The 24,309-nt window shown below is 40.0% G+C and overlaps 1 pseudogene; it reads left to right on the top strand.

Moving 5' to 3' along the window:
• Positions 1 to 24,309, top strand: part of LOC116219085 — a 97,292-nt pseudogene that overhangs the window by 14,884 nt on the left and 58,099 nt on the right.

Below are 24,309 nucleotides of genomic sequence, written 5' to 3'. Positions count from 1 at the left end.
AGTACCAGCAACATAGCCTGTCGCATAGTAAACTAGCAAAAATGGCAATCCACCCGTCCATACATATACACATACATCTGACAAGGGGGTAGACAGGATGGGAAGACAAGGTTGAGGGAAGAATTGTAGCATAACATGAGGAAAGGGAGGAGAGAAAAAAAGGCGACCCCCAGACTATGCTCCTAGAGGAGTACAGTGTGGGAACAGGAAAAAAAACACCTCAGCACGTATACATTTTACAACATGACAAAACTCAAGACTTGCAATGGGGAGGGGGAGGGGGGATGGAGGTAAGCCAGCTCAAACAAGCAGCCATCTGATCAAAGAGCCATGTTCGGCGCTGGTCATGCGAAGGCGTGGGATGTGGGTCATGGGGTGGTGAATGCATATCTGTAAGAATGTTGTAATTAATCAGAAGTTAATGTAAAAATAGCACTAACTCTTGATAGGTGTTTCTGTTGATTTTATCTCACCTGATCTACAAAGAGGCCTGTAGCCTGACTCTACTGTGAAAAAGTATGTAGGTGTAAGTATCTGGTGAAGTGTATGTATGTGGTGAATAGTGTTATGCCATGGTAACTATCAGTGAAGGAAACATATTTTTTTTTGCATATGTGTGTGTTTGTTTGTTGTGTGTGTGTGTGTGTGTGTGTGTGTGAGGTATTAGGGATATATCTATATATATATGTTATTGAGGAAAGGAAATATAATGCGATGGAAACAACTGCTATTTGTTGTATGTAGCCATCAGCCATAATGGCGTTCTGGAATAGGATGTATTTCTGACTTAGGGTCCACTAACACCCAACCAAGTTTTTCATGGTTGAATGGCAAACTTTTTTAGTTGTTTCTTATTATTCCATGTTCACCAGTTAGAAGGGGGGGGGGGGGGGTGCAATTCAAAGAGAGAGATGAAAAGAACAGTATGAGAAATATATTTCATAATTAGTAATATGTTAATATTAAATCAAGTTGATGTTTTGAGAGCAAAACAATTGCATTGTAAATGAATATTAGCATAGAAAATGCAAAGCTTGCTCGATTCTACATAACTTCAGGTATAAACCCTGTTCTTCTATCTGAATGATAGGTAATGTTATTGGTTCAACAGATGCAGATAATGGCGTCTCTCTACACCACTAGTGTGTAGGTGTATTGTGCACATGATTGAACTGTGTAGTGGCATGACAGGGTTGAAGCTCTTCAAGTAACAGTATATGTCATGAATGTCATGTTAAATTTAGACGTGGTTTGATTTGAAGATTGGTGGGAAAAAATACTAAAGTATTGAACACATCAATGAACTGAGACCTGTAGAGGAATGTGAGTTGTGTGTTACTCCTTTTTACAGGCTGCTGTGGACATTAACCCTGTGTTGCCAGCCCTTAAAATGACCGATTTAGGGTGCTTTCAATTAAAGCAGTGATGTAAGAACACTTTGTAACATATATTAATGTGTGGTATCTCATTTTAAAGCTAATAGTAAGGAGTACAACACAGCACACAGTTTTTTCATTTTTCAAAGATTTGTCCTTATTCAAAATATATATGTATGCACATTTTTATTAATTATGCGCATACATTTATTGAAATTTTATTGTTTGGAGGATAACCCCTTGAGATGCAGCATCTCGTTTTCGAGGGGGTCCTCAAGACACAAGACAAAGACAAATACATGCACATTCAAACTCGCTCAAGTTCCCCCACTCCCAGACCTCACCCACCCCACCGACTCCCTATTGAATACATATCGTATTATTGAGAGGCATATATACGCATATACATACATACACATATACATACATATATACATACATATATCAGGCATGAAAATCCCTCACCTTTCGGCGAAATTCGCCGTTTTGAAACCAAAATAGGTGACCTACGTGAATCGTGTAGATTCAATGAGAAAAGTTTTTTTGGGGGGGGGTGTAGGTATTCATATTCAGTGAACTGCGAACAGGTGCGCGTGCCAGAAGGGAGTGCGAGATTCAGTGAATTGCGAACAGGTGCGCGTGCCAGAAGGGAGCGCGAGTGCATGGAAATATTAACGCGAAGTTGCCTTGCATCACCAGTGCTGACCACCATCAGAAGCTGAAAGCACGCCTGCTGAAGAAGAGAAAGGGGCGAGGCTGAGACGTGGCAAAACAGCGAAAGCGGGCCATGAAGACACTGGTGGTTCAGGCAAAGAAGAAAAAAATTATCTGGTTCTGAGAGTATTACGAACTGTAATGTAAATTGTTATCTTTGCCAATAAAATGTATTCAAATTAGGGCTGTCAAAGTTAACGCGTTAATCTATGAGATTATTGTGGCCGAGATTAATGCGATACAATATTTTAAAGCAGTTAACGCAACTTTGTTTACTTCCGATGTGCATTGACACATGACACGAAACCGCCGCGTGCCTGCAGTCAGGAATCGGAGAGACCGAGACGGTAGTTGAGGATGGAAAGAGCAGAGGGATTGTTGGGCGGAAAGTTTCTGTTTAAGAGTAAAAATGACGGAACAACCGACAAAACTAAAGTTGTATGTAGCATTTGTCAAGCTGAATTTAGCTATCACAGAAACAGCTCGTCTTTAAGTTATCACCTTAATGCAAAGCACCCGACAGAAAGCAGTCCCAGGTTAGATGGTCGCCAACCCACACTCCACGACTTCACTAAAATAACTAGACCAGTCCGTGAAAAGGTTACCAACGCTTACGCAGTTTAGGTTGCCGGTGACTGTCGGCCCATCAACATAGTTGAGGACGGTGGGCTGTCAGGTGATTCGAATTGCTTCAGGGGACAATTCTTATGATTTACCGTCGCATACATTCCTTGTATGACGGCGAGAGAGCACGAAAAATTCAGCTCCTCGAACAAGCTGCCAGCGTCGCCCTTACTGGTGACAACTGGACGTCAGTCAGAAATGACAATTACCTGGGTGTCACAGCTCATTTTATTGACAATGTATGGAAATTGAGATCTTTTGCATTGGAAGTAAAAAAAAAAAAAAACATTTGCGACATACAGCGGAGGACTGTGCAGAGGAATTCATCAACATCTCTAACAGATGGGAGATAAGTGGCAAACTGACAACTTTAGGCACTGATAGTGCCCGTATTATGTTGGCAGCTGCTAGGCTACTTCCATTTTAACATCTACCCTGCGCGGCACACAGTCTGTACCTGGCTGGCACTTTATAGGTATAAGTTATAGGCCTGAGCCTCTTTGAAAACACAGTTCTGCGTGTAGTTTTGTGTAAAAAAAAAAATACAATTAAACAACAGTGTCTAAAATACACGCTGTCTGAAAGTGATTACTCGTTAATTTATAAGATGTAGTCTTTAGAAGTCAAACAAACTTTTAATCACGATTAATTTAGATTAATGCATTTCAAAATGTGAGATTAATTAGTTAATTTTTTGTTTCTATTGACAGCCCTAATTAAAATCTGAATTACATAACATTGTATTGGCTGTCAATCATGATGGAAGAGTAGACAAAGCATGTTAAGTTAAGTTACAGCATGTCCACCATCTCTTGTGGGGGCTATGCATTAAGCCATTTGTGGTGCCCTTACCACATTGTGCCTCTTATACTGTATGTTAGACCCAGTGACATCAGTGCATAATACTTAGTAAGGAGGCCATAATAATTTTTAAATAAATAAAGTTTCTCCAGATCTCCCCAGGTTGGCAAAAAAAGCATCTCTAAATGCATCAGATTGATGCTTTAAAATATGGAATATTACATTTTTTCTTACGGGGGAGCATGCCCCCGGACCCCCCGAGAGGGGTAATATCCTTCTCACCTTTTTCACCCCTGACCCGTTTTCATGCCTGATATATATGCACACATATACACAAACCTTCACCCATACACACGTACAGTATATTTTCATAAATAAAAAAGAAATAAAAAAGAAAAAAAGTCCAGTCAAACATGAGCAAAACATTTACAGCAACAATTTGCTTGTAAGTGATTATAAAGGGATATTTTAAAGGAGTGCAAAGAAGTGATAGATCTTAGAGACCCTGGTAGGCTATTCCAGTCTGAAGGGGCTTTAAATTTAAAGGTACGCCTGCCACTCTCTTTTGAGATGTTTGGTACAGTAAAGAAGGGGTATTCGGTGTGTCTCAGTCTGTAGATAGGTCTATATGGAATTAAATATTCCTTCAGGTAAGGAGGATAGTCAGAGTAGATACATTTGAATATAATCTGGTACCAGTGAAACTGTCTTCTGGCTTTTGGTGATAATAAATTCAGTGTGTTATACATAATACAATGGTGAGTAGTGAACGGACATCTCAACACAAATCTGCACATACTATTGAAAACAACATTTAGTGCTTTTAGATTGGATTCTGATGTGTTTTGATAGACAACATCTACATAGTCTAATATAGGAAATATTAGCTGTGTCACAATTCTTAACCTAATCAGTTGAGTGAAACAGTTAATAGAACAATACAATATTCGTAAATTACAATTTATTTTATTGACTACTGAATGAATGTGACGCCTAAAGGAGAGTTGTGAGTCAAGTACAAGGCCCAAATATTTATACTTTAACTAGCGGAGTATCATCTAAGAATTTAAGTAAGAGATTGTTGTCTTGATTCAATGTAGCTGATCTGGTGGGAAACAGCATACTATATGATTTTTTCTTATTGAGTAGTAGGTGGTTGGAATGGAACCAAAGTTGGATGGCATTGAAGTTAGATTGCAGTGTGGATTGAATCCTAGAAATCAACGCGTTAGATGCATAGATCACCGTGTCATCTGCATATAGATAAATAAGACAGTCTGAGCATATTTGAGGAAGATCATTGATAAATATAGAAAATAAAAGAGGCCCTAAGGAAGAGCCTTGAGGGACACCTTTTTCCATTATTAAGGATTCTGATAGATAACCCTGAAAAGAGACACGCTGACGTCTAGAATGGAGATAAGAGTTAAACCAGAGAAGAGATTGTTTAGAGAGGCCTATCGCATGTAGTTTGTCAAGAAGCATATAATGATCAACCATATCGAAGGCCTTAGTGAGATCTATAAATATTGCGCCAGTGGACATGTTATTGCCTAAGGAGGATGAGACATCATTGGTAAATTTTAGAAGAGCAGTAGTTGTAGAAAACTTAGGTCTGAAACCAGATTGATTAGGTGACAGAATGGAGAAATCATTAATATATTTAAATGGTTGATTAAATATTAGTTTTTCAAACACTTTTGCTATACTACTTATGATGGAAATGGGTCTGTAGTTGTTACGGTCAAGTGCATCGCCACCCTTGTGTATTGGTGTTACTCTGGCAGACTTCCACATTGATGGAACCACACAGGTGGATAACGATACGTTAAATAAATCAGATAAAGGAAATGCCAGTACATGAGAGGCGAGCTTAATAAACTTGATCTCCAGACCATCAGGATCAGTACCATTACCTGCCTTTAGATCAGAGATTGCCTGTTGGACGTCAGTAGGATTCATTGTAGCGAATGAGAAGGAGCTGCTTAACTCATCTATCGGATTAGAGTAAGAGAGGTTGAACGATTGTGAACTACAAATAGTGGAGAATTGTTGGTTAAAAGCATTGGCAACCGCAGAAGGATCACTAATAATGTCATTGTGAACTTTGACTTTTGTGGCAATGCTTTTAGTCGATTTGTTGAGTAAAGAATTGAGACTTTTCCAGAACTTCTTAGGACTTCTGAAGTTATTAGACAGAGAATTTTTATAATAGTTCGATTTAGCGTTTCTTGTTTTAGTTGTACACATATTTCTTAATCGTTTATATACAGCCCAGTCTGTTGAGTCCTTTGACAGGCGGTACTTTTCCCATGCCTTATCTCTTTGTTTAAAAAGATGTATTCGATCAGCATCAATCCAAGGTAAGTGTCTGCCCTTAACCCTTACTGATATCCAAGGGGCATGTTTGTCAATAACTTTAAGAACTTCAGTGTAAAAAAAATGCCAAGCATCTTCAACAAAAGGAATAAGGTGAAGCCTATTCCAATTTATATTTACTACATCTTGAATGAAAAACTCAGTGTTAAGATGCTTACTCTGCCTTACCCTGATTAGGTAGGCGAGGTAATCTAATTTTCCATACACAGAAAACCATAGAATGATCGCTAAAGCAATCGGGTAGTACACCAGATTCAGTGATTCTTTCAGAGTGGGTGACCAAAATCCAATCTAATAAAGATTTAGATCTGTGGTCAACCCGAGTAGGTTCTCGGATAAGTTGAGTCAGGTTTAGGCTCTCAAAAAAATGTCTGTCGTTTAGAGATGAACGGTCTAACCAGTTGATGTTAAAGTCACCCAATATAATCATCTCATTTGAGTTATCCACGGATTTGATGGTAGTGCCTATGCAGTTTATTGACTCTGAGGGGGAGTTTGGAGGTCGGTAAATATTCCCTATGATCAGCTGTTTATTTGCGTGAAAAATTTTTTAACAAAAAGACATTCAAAATGTACAGGGTTTTCCTTTGGGATTACAAGTTCGGAAAATAAATTTGAGGAGACATAAGTGGCTACTCCTCCACCACGAGCACCCCTGTCAGCTCTATACACAACATAGCCATCCAGTTTGATTTCATCATCTGATATTTTTGTATTCAGCCAAGTCTCAGATAGTGTGATAACACTGGGTTTATTATAAACAAGCCAGGCTCTTAAAAGATCAATTTTATGTGGCAAGCTTCTTATGTTCAGGTGAATGACAAATAAGCCTTTACCCATGTTGACTATTCAGGGACATAGGAGAAAAGGTGGACGGGACACACACACACACACACACACACACACACACAAATCACAAACTGGCTAGGCCAAAGCATTACAGAATGCAGATACCATCTGCTAAATTTCTCACTGGAATAACATGAAGTGAGGGACTATTATTACATATTTTTTCATGCAGAAAATAATAATTTGGGTCAAGTTAAATCCCAGCCTTTAATAGTATGAAATAAGAGGAAATACTATTGGCCAATATCATTCTAGTCAAAAAGAAAAAGCTCAATAGCTAGGTAGGTTAGCAGGCCTACTTAAGTTTACCATACATCAGCCATAGGACCTTAAAGAAGAACACAGGAGAATGGCCAAAATGTGTCTAAGTGGCCTGAGAAACAGGTAGCCAAAGCTACTCAGTAAATAACAGAGTTCACTTCAATAAATTCATATATAAGCCTTTCATTGCCACAAATAATATTTAACAAGTTGAATCTTATACCTCAATTAAATGAGACGAAGTCAGTCATTTTGGGGAATGAGTCTCAAGATCCTGAATGAAAGACTCTGCATCTCCAGGGCTTTTGAACAGGACTGCTTTGCCCGCTGCGATGATCCTCAGTGAGGCCGGATAGAGAAGAGAATATTCCATATTCAGTTCGCGGAGCTTTTTCTTGATGTTGTCAAACTGCCGACGTTTGATGACCAAGCCAGCGCTGAAGTCAGGGAAGATGTGGACGCGGTTGCCTTTGTACTTTAGTTCCTTTTTCTCACGTGAAAGACGTAGTATTTGTTGTTTATCTTGGAGGCTGAGGAGTTTCACCAGGATTGGCCTTGGCCCAGGTTTCTGCACATTCGTTTGTACCGTAGTGGGATAACGATGGGCTCTCTCGATGACTGGAGGCAGCTTAAAGTTCTCTGCCCCCAGGAGTAGCTGGATAAGGTCTTTCATGAAACCAAGGATGTCCTGGCCCTCAGATTTTTCCGGAACATGCAAAAAGCGCAGATTGTATGCCCTACTCCGATTCTCTGCATCCTCAATTTTGTCGCGCAGGTAAGAGTTTTCGCTCACGAGTGTTTTAACATGCTTTTGTAGTTCAGTTAAATTGTCTTCATTTGAGCTTACTCTTTGTTCAAGTTGCGACACATGATCACCCAGTGTGGACAGCGAGCCTTGTATTGTTTGTAAGCCCGATTGAATAGTATCCATTTTCGCATCAAAATGGAAAAACATATCCAATTTCAGTTGCTGTATAGCGTTCCAAATTGATTGATTGGAAATCGGTGTCTGATCCATGGCGAACTCTAGACACGCGGATCTCAGTTAGGAAACTTTGCAACAAACAACGTTTCTATGCAACAAACAGAGTTTCTTTGCAACGTGCAAAAGTTCAGTTCGTATCAGATTTGTTGCGAGATAATGGAACTTTAGAATTTGGGCATGAAGGCCGAAATTATGACATTTAGCAGACTACACCTGACACTCCTGTTGCTTATGCCGCCATTTTTTATCTATGTACCGTTTCTCATCTGAAGAGCTAAGTATACATATTTATTAAAAAAATTCAACTACAAATCAAAACATACTCAATCAGCCATATCTTCCTAAAATTTCAGCTTGATCTGAGCAAAACCTCAAATACTACAGCCCAATATCTGGCGTCCTCCAAGTTATGTACATTTCAAAATTCCAGTTAAATTCAGTGATAAAATATGTCCAGTTTGTAGCGAAGGGAAAGCGTGGTCAGCCCACATGGATTTGAACCTGGGTCTACAGGGTCCCAAACATGCACTCTGACTGCCATACCAATGAGCCAGGCTCCATAGTGTGGCAGTCAGAGCACACACTCATCTGTAGTGACGGCACTTCGTCACACTGCCCTCCACTTTGGGAAGTGCACCCTTGCGCTTAATGCACATAGGCATTCCTCGCGCATCCACCAACCGTACTTCTTCCATCCAGAGTGCCCCCTTGTCCAGAGTGCCCTCCCCCCCCCACACACACACACACACACAAACACAAGTGCTTCACCCATCTATGGGGCCCCTCACACAGGGGTCAACCTACCTGGGGGTCCCTCATACAGTGTTACGGCTACGCCTCCGATGACCTCTAGGGAAGCCATCCCACCTCTGACATCATTTGTAGCGAACAGAGAGCATAGTCAACTCACCTGGCCTCGCTACAGGGTGCCAAACATTCACTCTGACTGCCATACCAGAGTGCATGTTTGGCATCCTCTAGAACCGGGTTGATTCGGAGGGAGGGCGGGAGAGATAAAGAGAGAGAGAGAGAGAGAGAGAGAGAGAGAGAGAGGTGACTATGCTCTCTGTTCGCTACAAATGGTGTCAGAGGTGGGATGGCTTGCCATGAGGTCATCGGAGGCGTGCCCGTAAAACTGTATGAGGGGAACATGGGCTTTGGGCAAGGTCTACCATGTCACGGGAGCGGCTCAAAGCCCTGATGGCCATGTTACATGTAGTGGACCCCAGTGCTGAGGATGGAAATGATAAGCTGAGAAAAGTCAGAACTTTCCTTGACCATTTCAAGGAGCGCTGCAAAGCTCTGCATCATCCCTTTCAAAATGTGTCCGTTGATGAGCGAATGGTGAAGAGTAAGCCCAGATCTGGAAATTGTCAATATATAAAAAGGTCCAACTCTCCTGGCTTGTAGGCCTCTTGGCCCTTTCCCTCTTGGTCTCACACCTCTCCCTCTCGCTGGTCTTGGGTTGGCTGCCAGATTTTCAGGAGCACCCTCACCGCTGCTCTCCTCGTGGCTAATATTGCCATTACCTAAGCTGAAAATCAATTGATCAGAAAAAGGAACAGTTCATTTTCTATTCTTCTTTTACACTCATATATATATATATTATTGTACAGGCGTGAAATTACAAGCACACAAAACCTTGAAGTCTCGAATCAACAACGAAATATTGACAGAACTACACTAACTAACCACACTAAAACCATAAGTTACCGTCAAAATTGTTCATGAATTAGGTTAGAAAATTATCTTGAAAGAAAAATAAATACTCCTTTATCTTTTCTTCTAAATTTCTTGTAAGTCCCTGCTTGCTTATGCCTTTCAAACGCCAAAATGAAAACCCAGTAGCATGTGGTTTGCTATTAGTACAAGGTGCGTACTACAGCTTTGCGGTAAACGAAACACATGTGAATGTTCGCCCTCAAATGTCTTGTAAATCTACAAATCTAGCCAAGTTGATAGCCGAACACAAAACTAAATATGAAGGGTTGATAAAGTTTATTATTTACTCCGAGAAACAAATGAGGAAAGCATGCATTGCAGTGACTACTTGTTGGGTTAGTGTATTTACGATGAAACGTACTTTGTGATAGAAACGGAGTCGGAGAGTACTTTTCTCCGGCGCTTTCTCCTTTCAATCCTTGGTGAAATTCAAACTTTTCTCCACTAAAAATCCATCCAATACAACTTTGTACATTGCTTTCTTGGTCACTCATCATTCATTAGAAATGCTGCCTCTGCATGTCCTGAAAATCGCTGTTGCTCACTGAGGTGTCGCTTACTTGCGGACGCCATGTTTGTTTTTCTAACCTCAAAGTCACGTAACTCGCGTAGCTTGATTTTGACAAGCTCTGTGGGACTAACCAATCAATAAAATGGATTTAAAAAGCATGCAATCTGATTGGATAGGTCTTGAGGCTTTTGTAAAAAAAAAAAAAAAAAAAGAATATGTTATTTTCCGTTGTCATGGCACCAAAACGTCATCGTTCCAAAAGGAACAATATTAACACGGGCGGCACCATAGGGTTAATATGAGAGAACTGTGAGGACTGTGGCAATATAGGGGTAGATCATGTTTGTGTTTTAGTATGCCATTACAGGACACCTTCAGAAAGGCATTGCTTTTTTATAATTCCAGAGTAATATTTTGTCTTTTGTCACTATTATTTTGCAGACTTGCTGAATGCGCACTTACAGATAAGTCCTGTGGAATTGTGGCTACAGTTCTACAGTCACCAAACTCCCTGACAGAGCTGGATTTGTGTAACAATGACCTGGAAGATTCTGGAATTCAGCTTCTCTCTAACGGACTGTCTAGTCCTCACTGTAAACTGCAGGCATTAAGGTTGGTGTTATACATGTCCTTATTGTCATGAATTTTCTGGTTGTTTATGTGGCCCTTTAACTGTCTGTCTGTCTCTCTCAGGCTCTGTAATTGTTGGATCTCAGATGATGGTTATGTTAGTCTGGCTCTCACACTGATGTTAAACCCCTCCTGTGTGAAAGAACTGGATGTGAGCAACAATCATCCTGGCGAATCAGCACAGAAGTTGTTAACTTCTAGACTCGAGGATCCTCATCGTAAAGTTGAAGCACTTCAGTATGTACTCCAGCAATACAGAACCATCTGGTTCCACTCCCGGTTTTACACCAAAATTATTATTTTTTTTCTTTTTTTCTTGAGAAAGTTGCATTTTCATCAGACTAAATGTAGAATTTGATTGGCAGATACTGCAAAGAAAACAAATATATAGCAATTTAAAACATCTTAAGAAAGGCATTGCTTATTTTGCATTTCAGAGTAATATTTTGTCTTTTGTCACTATGTTCTACAGACTTGCTGAATGCACACTTACAGATAAGTCCTGTGGAATTGTGGCCACTGTTCTACAGTCACCAAACACCCTGACAGAGCTGGATCTGTGTAACAATGAGCTGGGAGATTCTGGAATTCAGCTTCTTTCTAACGGACTGTCTAGTCCCCACTGCAAACTGCAGTTATTAAGGTTGGTGTTATACATGTCCTTATTGTCATGCATTTTCGGATTTATTTATGTAACCCTTAAATATGATTTATATTGTTATATAAACGTAGTACGTCACTCCGGATGAAAGCATCTGCTAAATGTAATTGTAAAACATATTGATAACCAGATTCTGCTAATGTTGCTAACTTTTAACAGTATATCTTTTTTTTCTGCTTCCCATCACATAAGATTCTAATTCAATTCATATCTGTTAATTTTGAGTCTCTCATCCCTCTCAGAGTTTCTGCTGTTTTTTTCCCATCCTTCTAACACCTCAAATAGATATATGGGAAATGATGGATTTTGGAATACAAAATTTGTTTAATTTAACGTAACTTCTGGTATAAACCATGCTCACTCCAAGTTTTCTATCTGAATACAGATTCAAAGACAGACAATGTTTTTGATCGAACAGATACAGATGGAGGTATTGACTTCTCTGTAAACCTCTCGTGTTTAGTTGTAGTCAGTGGCGGCTCCTGAAAATATTCTCAGGGGGTAATTATTAAGGCAACCCATTCAGTGGGTACATTAAGCAAGACAATTGTATCAATTTGTTGTTAGCTGATTCATTTATACGACAATACTTTTTTGTCCACTAGATAGCAGCACACAACAGAAAGATATTCCCTTTAGCTACATAGAGTAGCTAGGTACAGGTGGAAAGCTATGGAAGACAATTGCATCCAGAAGCCTTCATAAGCAAAAATGAATTATCCCATTTATTCATTATTCACATTACTCAAATGTTGTTTAACAGGACACATTATATGTCCAGTAACAACATAAAGAAAGGGGCGACATATAAGTCAAAACCAACAATATTTATTGACTGATCTTGAAAGTATAGGCTTACAAAAGCAACATAAGAAAATAACTGAGTGTTAGTGCAAGTAGTGAACATTCACACTGTGAAACCTATGAAAACTGAGAGTGGTATACAGACCATGTTAGCCACTTCACAGCCTGCTAGCCACGATTTTCTTTCGTACCAGTTCTTGGATGTAGGATCACCTACTTTGTAGAAACCTGTTGAATGGATACATTTGGTCTAGGAGGTCCTAATTGTTTTGTTGTCAATTTATCTTTATTAGTACGGCAACTAAAAGGAGCTTCTTCCAAAGGACGAATTGAGTTGTTGCACTGAACGTGCAATAGGAAGCAGATCAGACGGTCTAGTGGTAGAATCGGACAGAAAAAAAATATCTCCTTTTCCTGTTTGGCAGCGCGTCGCCCAAATCACCCCTTATGGACAAACCGCCCCTGGTTGTAGTGTACACATGAATGAGGAATTTGGTGGGAAAAAAAACTCAATTAGTGTACACATGAATGAACTGTAGAGGAATGTGAGGTGTGTGTTACTCCTTTTTACAGGCTGCTTGGGACATTTATATGAGGGAACTGTGAGGACTGTGTCAATATAGGGGTAGATCATGTTTGTGTATTAGTATGCCATTACTTTCATATAAAATGTAGTAGTGCATTTAGAAATCTAAGAGAAAACTCAGCACCACTTTTAGTTGCCTCTACCCTTTCATTTCCATTGATTTCTCAGGACACTTTGTGAACAGCATCACCTCTCATTTTAAAGTAATATTTTGTCTTTTGTCATTATTTTTTGCAGACTTGCTGAATGCAAACTCACAGATAAGTCCTGTGGAATTGTGGCTACTGTTCTACAGTCATCAAACTCCCTGACAGAGCTGGATCTGAGTAAAAATGACTTGGAAGATTCTGGAATTGTGCTTCTCTCGAACGGACTGTCTAGTACCCACTGCAAACTGCAGACATTAAGGTTGGTTTTATAAATGTCCTAATAGTCATTACATTTTAATTATTTATGTAGCCCTTAACTAAAATTCATATTGATATGTAAGCGTATTGATAACTAACCCTTTGCAGACTTTAACAGTATATAGTCTGCTTCCCTTCACATAAGATTCTAATTCAATTTCTACCTGTTCATTTTGTGTCTCTCATCCCTCTTAGAGTTTCCGCTGTTTCATCCCATCCCTCCAACACCTCTAATAGAGGATGATGGAGGAAGGGGAAATGATGGATTTTAAATTCAGATTAAATATATTTGAAAAACATTTTGAAAAAAAAATGTACATGTATATGAAAAATATAGGAAATTAACTCATTATTAAGTACTACATTTAAGCTTATAACAAACATGACAAAATAACATAGGAGTAACTGTTCACATCAAATTTTCTTGTAAATGTACCAGTGAACATCTTACCTTACCTACATAACTATACTGGGGTGTGAAATCAAATTTTCTATAGATAGGACCAATCTGTGCCTAAGGATTTAGTGTTGTTGATTTTGAAGATGACTAATCTCTCTCTCTTTCTCTCTCTCTCTCTCTCTCTCTCTCTGTCTGTCTGTCTGTCTGTCTGTCTGTCTGTCTGTCTCAGGCTCTGTAACTGTCAGATCTCAAATGATGGTTATGTTTGTCTGGCTCTCACACTGATGTTAAACCCCTCCTGTGTGAAAGAAATGGATGTGAGCAACAATCATCCTGGAGAATCAGCACAGAAGCTGCTCTCTGTTACACTGAAGGATCCTCACCATAAAGTTGAAGCACTTCAGTATGTACTCCATCAATACTCTTGGTTTTACACCTAAAGTTTAATTTTTTTCTTTAGAAAGTATCATTCACATCTGAGAGTGTAAATTAAATAATACTCATTAGGCTAGCTCCTATGTTTTCCAGACTGAGTAGAAAATTTGATTGGCAAATACTGAAAAGAAAACATATAAATAGCAATTTAAAACACCTTAAGGCCCCGTCAGACCATGACGTTCTTGTCAACGTTCTATGAAGTTAGAGGAAACGTTGGTAATCGTCCATGGTCGCTGGTATAGCACCAGAAGAGCGTTGTGTGAAAGCTGGTGAACGCTGTAATCGTCAGTAATCGTCGGTGATCTGCGGAGAACGCTGGTCCGAAAATACATTTTTGAACATGCACAAAAGTTCTCATGGAGACCAGCGTTCTTCAACGTTTAATTTAAACGCTGGAGAACTTTAGTGGAACGTTTTATTAACTTTGCACGCGTTTGGCTATTGTAGTCAGTCGTTGGGTAGGGTAGACTGAGTACAGTTGATGCACCCGAAATAACTTATGTGCGCAGCAATCCTGAGACGTGATTTTTTGTTTGGACATGCCTACTAACGTCCTCTTTGATCTCGGGAAATTTGAGCACCTAACCCATCTCTCATACAAAGATATCGGCGAAAGTTTTTTCACCAAGGGAAGATCTTGATTTTATCATGATTCATGTCCCTTCTACAATTAATATGTTATTAACCATACGTGATCAACAAACGCAACTTACATCATTGCAAACGTTATTCTGTGCACTATACATCTACTTATTATACGGCTCTTCAGAATGTTCCAAAAAGTTCCGTTGATTTGAATGGGCCATCCCAACGTTCGCCGGTGAATATTTCCTGATATTCACCGCTGCGAAAAGATATTGACCGCTGTCACTGGCAACGGGTTTTTTTGCTTCAAATTCACATCTTTCATATCATTCCGCAAGTAGTCCGGTCATTTAACGTAACAGACTCATTGTAATTTGAAGTCAGCAAGTAATGGGTTGCTACGCAACACCTGAAACTTAAAAGTTCTATTTGCTTGAAGAACTATTTATTTCTTAGCGGAAATCACGAAACGGCAACTAAATCATTAAAAAGAGGTATTTTGGAGGAATGTCTTCTATAGTTTTTGGCAAGTAACCGTATAATAAGCGGGATAATGTATTGTCCGTCGGTTATTATCCAAAAATAAATCCCTTCAGGATGAAATAACACCCCTCCGCTGCGCGTCGGGGTGTTGTTCGCCCCGTCGGGATTTATTTTTGGATAATGACCTCCGGACAATACATTATCCCTTACATATTCCATGCTATCATGTCATGCAAGGTCATTGCATAATCTAGCGAAAAGCGGAGTGGAGGGTATATATGCTTGCTTGAGCCCAGCATGAAGTAGATGTACTGAACTTGAACATAGCTGAGCATTGTTATAGCTGGTGCTGTTCCATGGCAGATGGATATGATATGAAGACTCTTGTGACATGGACAATGTGTATGGATGTGTTGATGTTTTCTAATAATAAACATTGAGAAACACAAATTCAGTGTCAAATTTAAATAATTTATTTTAATAACATAAAACCCCAGGAATAACGCCCGTTATTTCGTAAATCACAGTAATAATAACAGTAAATCTTCGTCCGAAGACATTGCTAGTGAAAGAGGCTTTGTATTCTTCTTACTTTCAGCAGGATTTATCATCTTTTTACTTGCAGCAGCGCTAGTAGCAGACACGTCAGCACACGTTTGTCGCGCACAAGTGACACGTCACAAGTCGCGGTTACATGCTCCTCATGCGTGAGTCCCACGCTAGTAGTCATGCGTCAGTCCTACGCTATTCTTTCGTTAAGTCACACGCCAGATGTGTCCACCTCGCCCTAGAACGCTCGAAATTGAACGATTAGAAAGTTCAGAGAACGTTGACCAGAACGTTATGGTGTGACGGGGCCTTTAAGAAAGGCATCGCTTATTTTGCATTTCAGAGTAATATTTTGTCTTTTGTCACTATTGAAAGATTTCGCTGTTCTCCGTCGAATTCGTCGGATGCCCACGCTTGATTCAATTTAGCTTGTTCAGGAATAACAGACTTGTAGAAAACGGCTCAGCGAAAGAATGTGTTCAGCCACTAGCCACGGTCACCGCGACACAACACGAGCATGCACTAGGCACGTCTACTTCTTACGGGTCGGTCTTCTTGCTTCTTGTTTTCATACATCACAGAAAGTACAGACATTTCATATTGTAGAATTAACATATGTGTGTAGGGGAGTGAATGGGTGTGTCTGGAGGTTAAAGGGGAATTCTAGCTTGACCAAAGGCCATATATGGTCATACCAGGTATGGCCATATAAATGCTAATAACCTTTTGGCTTGAGCCATCTTGTCATGGCTGAAGACAAAGGCCACCTAACCTTTCTGGCTTCAAGACACACAAAAGCCAGGAAACATGTCTGATGGCTCATCAACACAGACAAAAGGCCAGGGGCCACCTCAATGGCACTAGTCTGGTGCTATGCAAACTAATTTGCATTAGTTTGTTGAGATGTAATTAGATTATGTGAAGTTATGAAAACGCCTAAATCTAACACTATGTTTTGCAGACTTGCTGAATGCACACTCACAGATAAGTCCTGTGGAATTGTGGCTATGGTTCTACAGTCACCAAACTCCCTGACAGAGCTGGATCTGAGTAACAATGGGAACCTGGAAGATTCTGGAATTGAGCTTCTCTCGAACGGACTGTTTAGTCCCCACTGCAAACTGCAGATATTAAGGTTGGTGTTATAGTTGTCCTTAGTGTCAGGTATATTCAGGTATAAACCACGCCCTTCTATCTGAATGATAGATAATGTTATTGGTTCAACAGATGCAGATAATGGCATCTCTCTACACAACTAGTGTGTTGGTGTATTGTATACATGAATGAACTGTGTAGTGGCATGCCAGGGCTTGAAGCTCTTCATGTAACGGTATATGTGATGAATGTCATGTTAAATGTAGAAGTTCATTTTTAAAATGTAAGGATTTGGTGGGAAAAAAAACTAAAGAAGTGTACTGAGACCTGTAGAGGAATATGAGGTGTGTGTTACTCCTTTTTACAGGCTGCTGTGGACATTAATATGAGGGAACTGTGAGGATTGTGGCAATATAGGGGTAGACCATTGTGATATTCTCGTTGTGTGAGTTAATAACCAGACCGGGTGTTAAAGAAAGATAGTTTACTGATATGAAGGAGGCAATTATACATCTGTACTGTTCACGTACTCGCGGGCTCTGCTCTGCATTAACACCCAACCTGTGCATTCCTGTAGGGGGTCATGCCATACGTCACTGATGTGACAATGTTATAATTCATAAACATTACAACCATGTTTGTGTATTAGAGTGCCATAACAGGACACCTTCATAAAGGCATTGCTTTTTTATAATTCCAGAGTAATATTTTGTCTTTTGTCACTATGTTCTACAGACTTGCTGAATGCACACTTACAGATAAGTCCTGTGGAATTGTGGCTACTGTTCTACAGTCACCAAACTCCCTGGTAGAGCTGGATCTGTGTAGCAATGACCTGGGAGATTCTGGAATTCAGCTTCTCTTTAACGGACTGTCTAGTCCCCACTGTGAACTGCAGACATTAAGGTTGGTGTTATACATGTCCGTATTGTCATTCATTTTCTGATTATTTATGTAGCCCTATGATTTATATTGTTCTATAAGCGTAGTACGTCACTTTGGAAAAAAGCGTCTGTTAAATGACTAAATGTAAATGTAAAATGTATTGATAACCAGACTCTTCTAATGTTGCTGACTTTTAACAGTATATCTTCCCTTCGTATAAGATTCTAATTAAATTTTTTTAATACAAAATTAGTTTAATTTACCGTAACTTCTGGTATAAACCATGATCACTCCCAGTTTTCTATCTGAATACAGATTCAAAGACAGACAATGTTGTTGGTCGAATAGATACAGATGGAGATATTGACGTCTCTGTACACCTCTAGTGTGTAGTTTTAGTCAGTGGCGTCTCCTGAAAAAATTCTCAGGGGGGGCAATTTTTTTTATAATGATTAAGGCGACCCATTCAGTAGGTACATTAAGCAAGACAATTGTATCAATTTGTTTGTTAGCTGATTAATTTATACAGCAATACCTTTTTGTCCACTAGATGTTAGCACACAACAGAAAGATTTCCCCTCTAGCTACATAGAGTAGCTAGTTACAGGTGGAAAGCTATGGAATAAAGTTGCATCCAGGAGCCTTAAGTAAAAGTGATGTGGCAATATAGGGGTAGATCCTGTTTGTGTATTAGTATGCCACTACTGTCATATAAAATGTAGCAGTGCATTTAGAAATCTAAGGGGAAACTCAGCACCACTTTTAGTTGCCTCGACCCTTTCATTTCTATTGATTTCTCCGGACACTTTGTGAACAGCATCACTTTTCTTTTTAAAGTAATATTTCCGAATGCACACTAATAGATAAATCCTGTTTTTTTCCTATCCTTCCAACTCCTAAAATGGAGGATGATAGATCTATGGGAACTGTTGCATTTTAAGTTTAGTCAGGACCACTCTCATCTTGTAACAATTTACAATTAATTCGAGTTTTGAGAGGATACAACCGTAATCTTTGGCAGAATGGCTTAGTTTGGGGGGCTTCTGCTCATCATAGCGGTAAGTATCAGTATATCATACAGCGGCTTTAACCGCCCAACAACCATCCACCAAAGGTGGTAAGTGGAATAATAGTGAAAAGGTAACAGTACCGTGCTCTCAACATTGCCCATTTGACACTACTAATTAGCAAAACTAGACAGCAAAGGACCTAGGTCGAATAAAAGTTACAAATGCACAAAAACAAAGATTGAGCCAACATCTTGCCTTGATGGTGCATGCCTATAATTGTACCCGCCATGATGCAACAGGATATTCTCCTTATTACCTCATGTTTGGGCGGGAGGCTCGTTTACCTATTGACATCTGTTTTGGCACACCCATGGAGCACAAAAGGGGATCGTCACCATCAGCAGAACGTGGAAAATCTGCGGAGGGAATTGCGACCTGCTTATCAGCTAGCCATCGATGCTGCAAATAAAAACCATCAGAAGAACAAAAGGGCCTATGACTCCAGAATACATATTCAACACCTTGAAGAGGGAGACTGAGTGCCTTTGGGGGAACTGGGAAGAAAAAATTGAAGGACAAGTGGAATTCCCTACCCTACACAGTAGTTGAGAAGTTGCCTCACTTACCTGTATATCGAATGAAGGCTAAGAACGGAGTGGGAGGAGCGAAGACGCTCCACTGCTGGGCCAATTGATTAGGTTACCAGAAGTGGTGGAGGAGGCAGGTTCCCCTCGCCCACCAAGGACCAGAAGGAATAGAGAAATGGAAAGACAGCCAAGGGAGGAGAAAAGGGATCTGATGGATATAGAACACAGACATGAGTCCAAGCAGCAGGAGAGTCGGCATGACCCAACTCATGCAGTGCCAGGCGATGAGGAAAAGTTCAGAATTTGAAGAGAGCACTGAGACTGGACAGTCACCTATCCCTCCTCTGGACATGAGGATGGACAGCGCCTCCTCCCAAGCAGATGATCTTGATGTGGACACCGGGACTGGTGGGGTGGAAGTGTCAGCCACCCACAACAGCAGTGATGATGTTCAGTCAGATTGCCGTGTCAGCAAACGGCAGATCAAACCTGTGATTCGGTTAAACTATGACGTAGCTGGTCAGCCCTCCAAAGAGCCGGTAGTTGTGGTCAATAGAGGCGTAAGAATCTCCATCACCCCAGAGAGTAACTGTCACGTCTGTGCAGGGTCGCCAGTCCTCTAGAGGGCGACACTCACTCTAGAGCACCTAACACTAACCTTTCTTCTACACTGGGCTACACCTGAGGTGATTACTACTTCCTACTTAAGCACTGGGTGTCCTTCCCTCTTCACTCGGTCATGGAGTTTCGTGAGTACAGTTACCTTTCTTCTCGCTTCTCTTACGAAGTCTTGTTTGGGTATCTCAACCCTGTGTATAGAATGCTAACGCACTCGCGATTAGCTTAGCATAGGCTAGCCGCTAATTGCCTTTGACTGTTGCTAACCCTGTGCATCCACCACAACGTGGATAAGACTTTTCCTGTGGATATACTTTGTTCCGTGGATTACCTTTGTGGATTACCTTTGTGGATTACCTTCCTTTGGATTAACCGTTCTATTGTGGAACGTACTTGTGTTTATGTATCCGGTGAGGTTGTGAACTTTGATAGCCTTGCTGTGTTTGTAGCTTGGGGAATCAGGCTAGCTAGTCTGCCCAACCAGTCAGGGAGTGAATAAACTCGACTGTTGAATCAAACCTGCAGTTTGCGTGTGTGCCTGAAAATCCCGGCCTGATAGTAACGGTACCGATATATCGTGTTTCACAGTCTACCTAAATCCTGTAGCACCAGGGAAAGGATGTATAGAGTTAAAACTTAACAAGTAAGATCCAAGGTTTATTGATTCTAGCAGGGTGTACTTATTGTAAAACCCATACGACAAGGGAGTAGTATACTTACCTGTGCGTAGTGTCTTACTGCACAATGTCGTCTGATGGGGACATTCAAACGTTTAGGAGGGGGAGAGTGAAAACCGGGTATAACTTGAGGCTATTGGAATGCTATACTATTAATGATGTTATACCTAAAGTGTACAGATGCTAATTAAATAACTTTTGATAAAGCAATAGGATATGGCTTGGCAATTATATGTCTACAAAGTTTCCGTAATAAGTTAAAAGAGTAGCCTGGGTACTAGACGAACTTAGCCCCACCCACAACATTTGAGGTCTGGAAGTTCGGTCTGGCACTGCTCCGTTGGGGAGAAATGATCAAAAATCAAAAATTGATCGGACCAATCAAATTGTCAGGGCAGGCTTCATACGATGATGGACAGATGACCAACCGTAACGTAATTAATCACGTCACCAAAGAGCGCTTGGGTTGAATTCGTTTTCAACAAACATGGCTGCCGCTGGAGAGCTGAGATGTGTAGATAGAGATGTTTTAGAAGACATCGACAGCGCGTTCATTTTGAAAGAGGAACAGAAAAACGTGGTCAAGGCATTTGTCGATCGAAAATATGTTTTTGCCGTCCTTCCTACGGGATTCGGTATAAGTTAAATATATCAGCTGGCCCCGATGACGACTACGTTGCTCTGATTGGTTGTAGGTCTATCCAATTGAGCGAAGAGGCATTTTTTTCCCTGGTTCGGTTGAAACACGCCCCATAATCACAGCCCAATGGAGCAGTATCAGACTCATATTCTGACTAGAATTATGAGTATGACAACGTCAGGCTAGACTTAGGGTCCACTAACACCCAACCACGTTTTTCATGGTTGAATGGCAAACTTTTGTAGTTGTTTCTTATTATTCCATGTTCACCGGTTAGAAGGCGGGGGGGGGGGGGGGGGGGCAATTCAAAAAGAGAGATGAAAAGAACAGTATGAGAAATATATTTCATAATTAGTAATATGCTAATGTTAAATCAAGTTGATGTTTTGAGAGCAAAAGAATTGCATTGTAAATGAAAATTAGCATAGAAAATGCAAAGCTTGCTCGATTCTACATAACTTCAGGTATAAACCCTGTTCTTCTATCTGAATGATAGATAATGTTATTGGTTCAACAGATGCAGATAATGGAGTCTCTCTACACCACTAGTGTGTAGGTGTATTGTGCACATGAATGAACTGTGTAGTGGCATGACAGGGGTTGAAGCTCTTCATGTAACAGTATGTCATGAATGTCATGTTAAATTTAGAAGTGGTTTGATTTGAAGATTGGTGGAGAAAAGCTCAATTAGTGCACACATCGATGAACTGAGACCTGTGGAGGAATGTGAGTTGTGTGTTACTCATTTTTACAGGCTGCTGTGGACATTAATATTAAGAAACTGTGAAGACTGTGGCAATATAGGGGTAGATCATGTTTGTGTTTTAGTATGACATTACAGGACACCTTCAGAAAGGCATTGCTTTTTTATAATTCCAGAGTAATATTTTGTCTTTTGTCACTATGTTTTGCAGACTTGCTGAATGCACACTTACAGATAAGTCCTGTGGAATTGTGGCTACAGTTCTACAGTCACCAAACACCCTGACAGAGCTGGATCTGAGTAACAATGTCCTGGGAGATTCTGGAATTCAGCTTCTTTCTAACGGACTGTGTAGTCCCCACTGCAAACTGCAGATATTAAGGTTGGTGTTATACATGTCCTTATTGTCATGAATTTTCTGATTTATTCATGTAACCCTTAAATATGATTCATATTGTTATATAAGCGTAGTACGTCGCTCTGGATAAAAGCATCTGCTAAATGTACATGTAAAATATATTGATAACCAGACTCTGCTAATGTTGCTGACTTTTAACAGTATATCTTTTTTTCTGCTTCCCTTCACATAAGATTCTAAATCAATTTATACCTGTTCATTTTGTCCCTCTCAGATTTTCTGCAGTTTTTTTTCCCATCCTTCCAACACCTCAAATAGAGGATGATGAATATATTGGAAATGATGGATTTTGGAATACAAAATGTGTTTAATTTAACATAACTTCTGGTATAAACCATGCTCACTCCACGTTTTCTATCTGAATACAGATTCAAAGAAAGACAATGTTGTTGGTTGAACAGATACAGATAGAGATATTAACGTCTCTGTACACCTCTCGTGTAATTGTAGTCAGTGGCGGCTCCTGAAAATATTCTCAGGGGGTAATTATTAAGGCGACCCATTCAGTGGGTACATTAAGCAAGACAATTGTATCAATTTGTTGTTAGCTGATTAATTTACAGGGCAATATCTTTTTGTCCACTAGACATTAGCACACAACAGAAAGATATTCCCTTTAGCTACATAGAGTAGCTAGTTACAGGTGGAAAGCTATGGAAGAAAGTTGGATCCAGGAGCCTTCATACGCAAACATTAATTATCCCACTTATTCATTATTCACATTACTCAAATGTTGTTTAACAGGACACATGATATGTCCAGTAACAACATAAAGAAAGGGGCAACATATAAGTCAAAACCAACAATATTTATTGACTGATCTTGAAAGTATTGGCTTACAAAAGCAAAATAAGTCATCACATATAAAATAACTGAGTGTTATTGCAAGTAGTGAACATTCACACTGTGAAACCTATGAAAACTGACAGTGGTATATAGGAATACAGACCACGTTAGCCACTTCACAGCTTGCTAGCCACGATTTTCTTTCGTACCAATTCTTGGATGTTGGATCCCCCCCTTTGTAGGAACCTGTTGAATAGATACAGTACATTTGGTCTAGGAGGTCCTAATTGTTTTGTTGTCAATTTATCTTTATTAGTACGCCGACTAAAAGGAGCTTCTTCCAAAGGGCGAATTGAGTTGTTGCACTGAATGTGCAATAGGAAGCAGATCAAATGGTCTAGTGGTAGAATCGAAAAGAAATAAAATGTAGCAGTGCATTTATAAATCTAAGGGAAAACTCACCACCACTTGAGTTGCCTCTACCCTTTCATTTCTTTTGAATTCTCAGGACACTTTGTGAACAGCATCACTTTTCATTTTAATGTAATATTTCTGAATGCACACTAATAGATAAATCCTGATTTTTTTCTATCCCTCCAACCCCTAAAATGGAGGATGATAGATCTATGGGAACTGATGCATTTTAAGTTTAGTCAGGACCACTCCCATCTAGTAACAATTTACAATTAATTTGAGTTTTGAGAGGATACAACCGTAATCTTTGGCAGAATGGCTTAGTTTGGGGGCTTCTGCTCATCATAGTGGTAAGTATCAGTATATCATACAGCGGCTTTAACCGCCCAAACAACCATCCACCAAAGGTGGTAAGTGAAATAGTAGTGAAAAGGTAACAGTACCGTGCTCTCAACATTGCCCATTTGACACTACTAATTAGCAAAACTAGACAGCAAAGGTTACAAATGGATCTAGATGGACAACTGGACAGTGACTTCAGATCAAGTGTAGCTTCCATATGTATTGCAGATGGAACAAGAGAACCAATGGGCGTGGCAGAGATAATGCGACACGATTAAAGGTACAGCAAAAGGCAGCTCACCATTAGGTAGAAGGTGCTTCTCCCAGAGTGAGCAGAGGTATTAGTCCGTATATATACTGTCAAGGTTT

Source organism: Clupea harengus, chromosome 24, assembly GCF_900700415.2.
Source record: "Clupea harengus chromosome 24, Ch_v2.0.2, whole genome shotgun sequence".
NCBI lineage: Eukaryota > Metazoa > Chordata > Actinopteri > Clupeiformes > Clupeidae > Clupea > Clupea harengus.
This window is presented reverse-complemented; position numbering and strand designations above follow the sequence as displayed.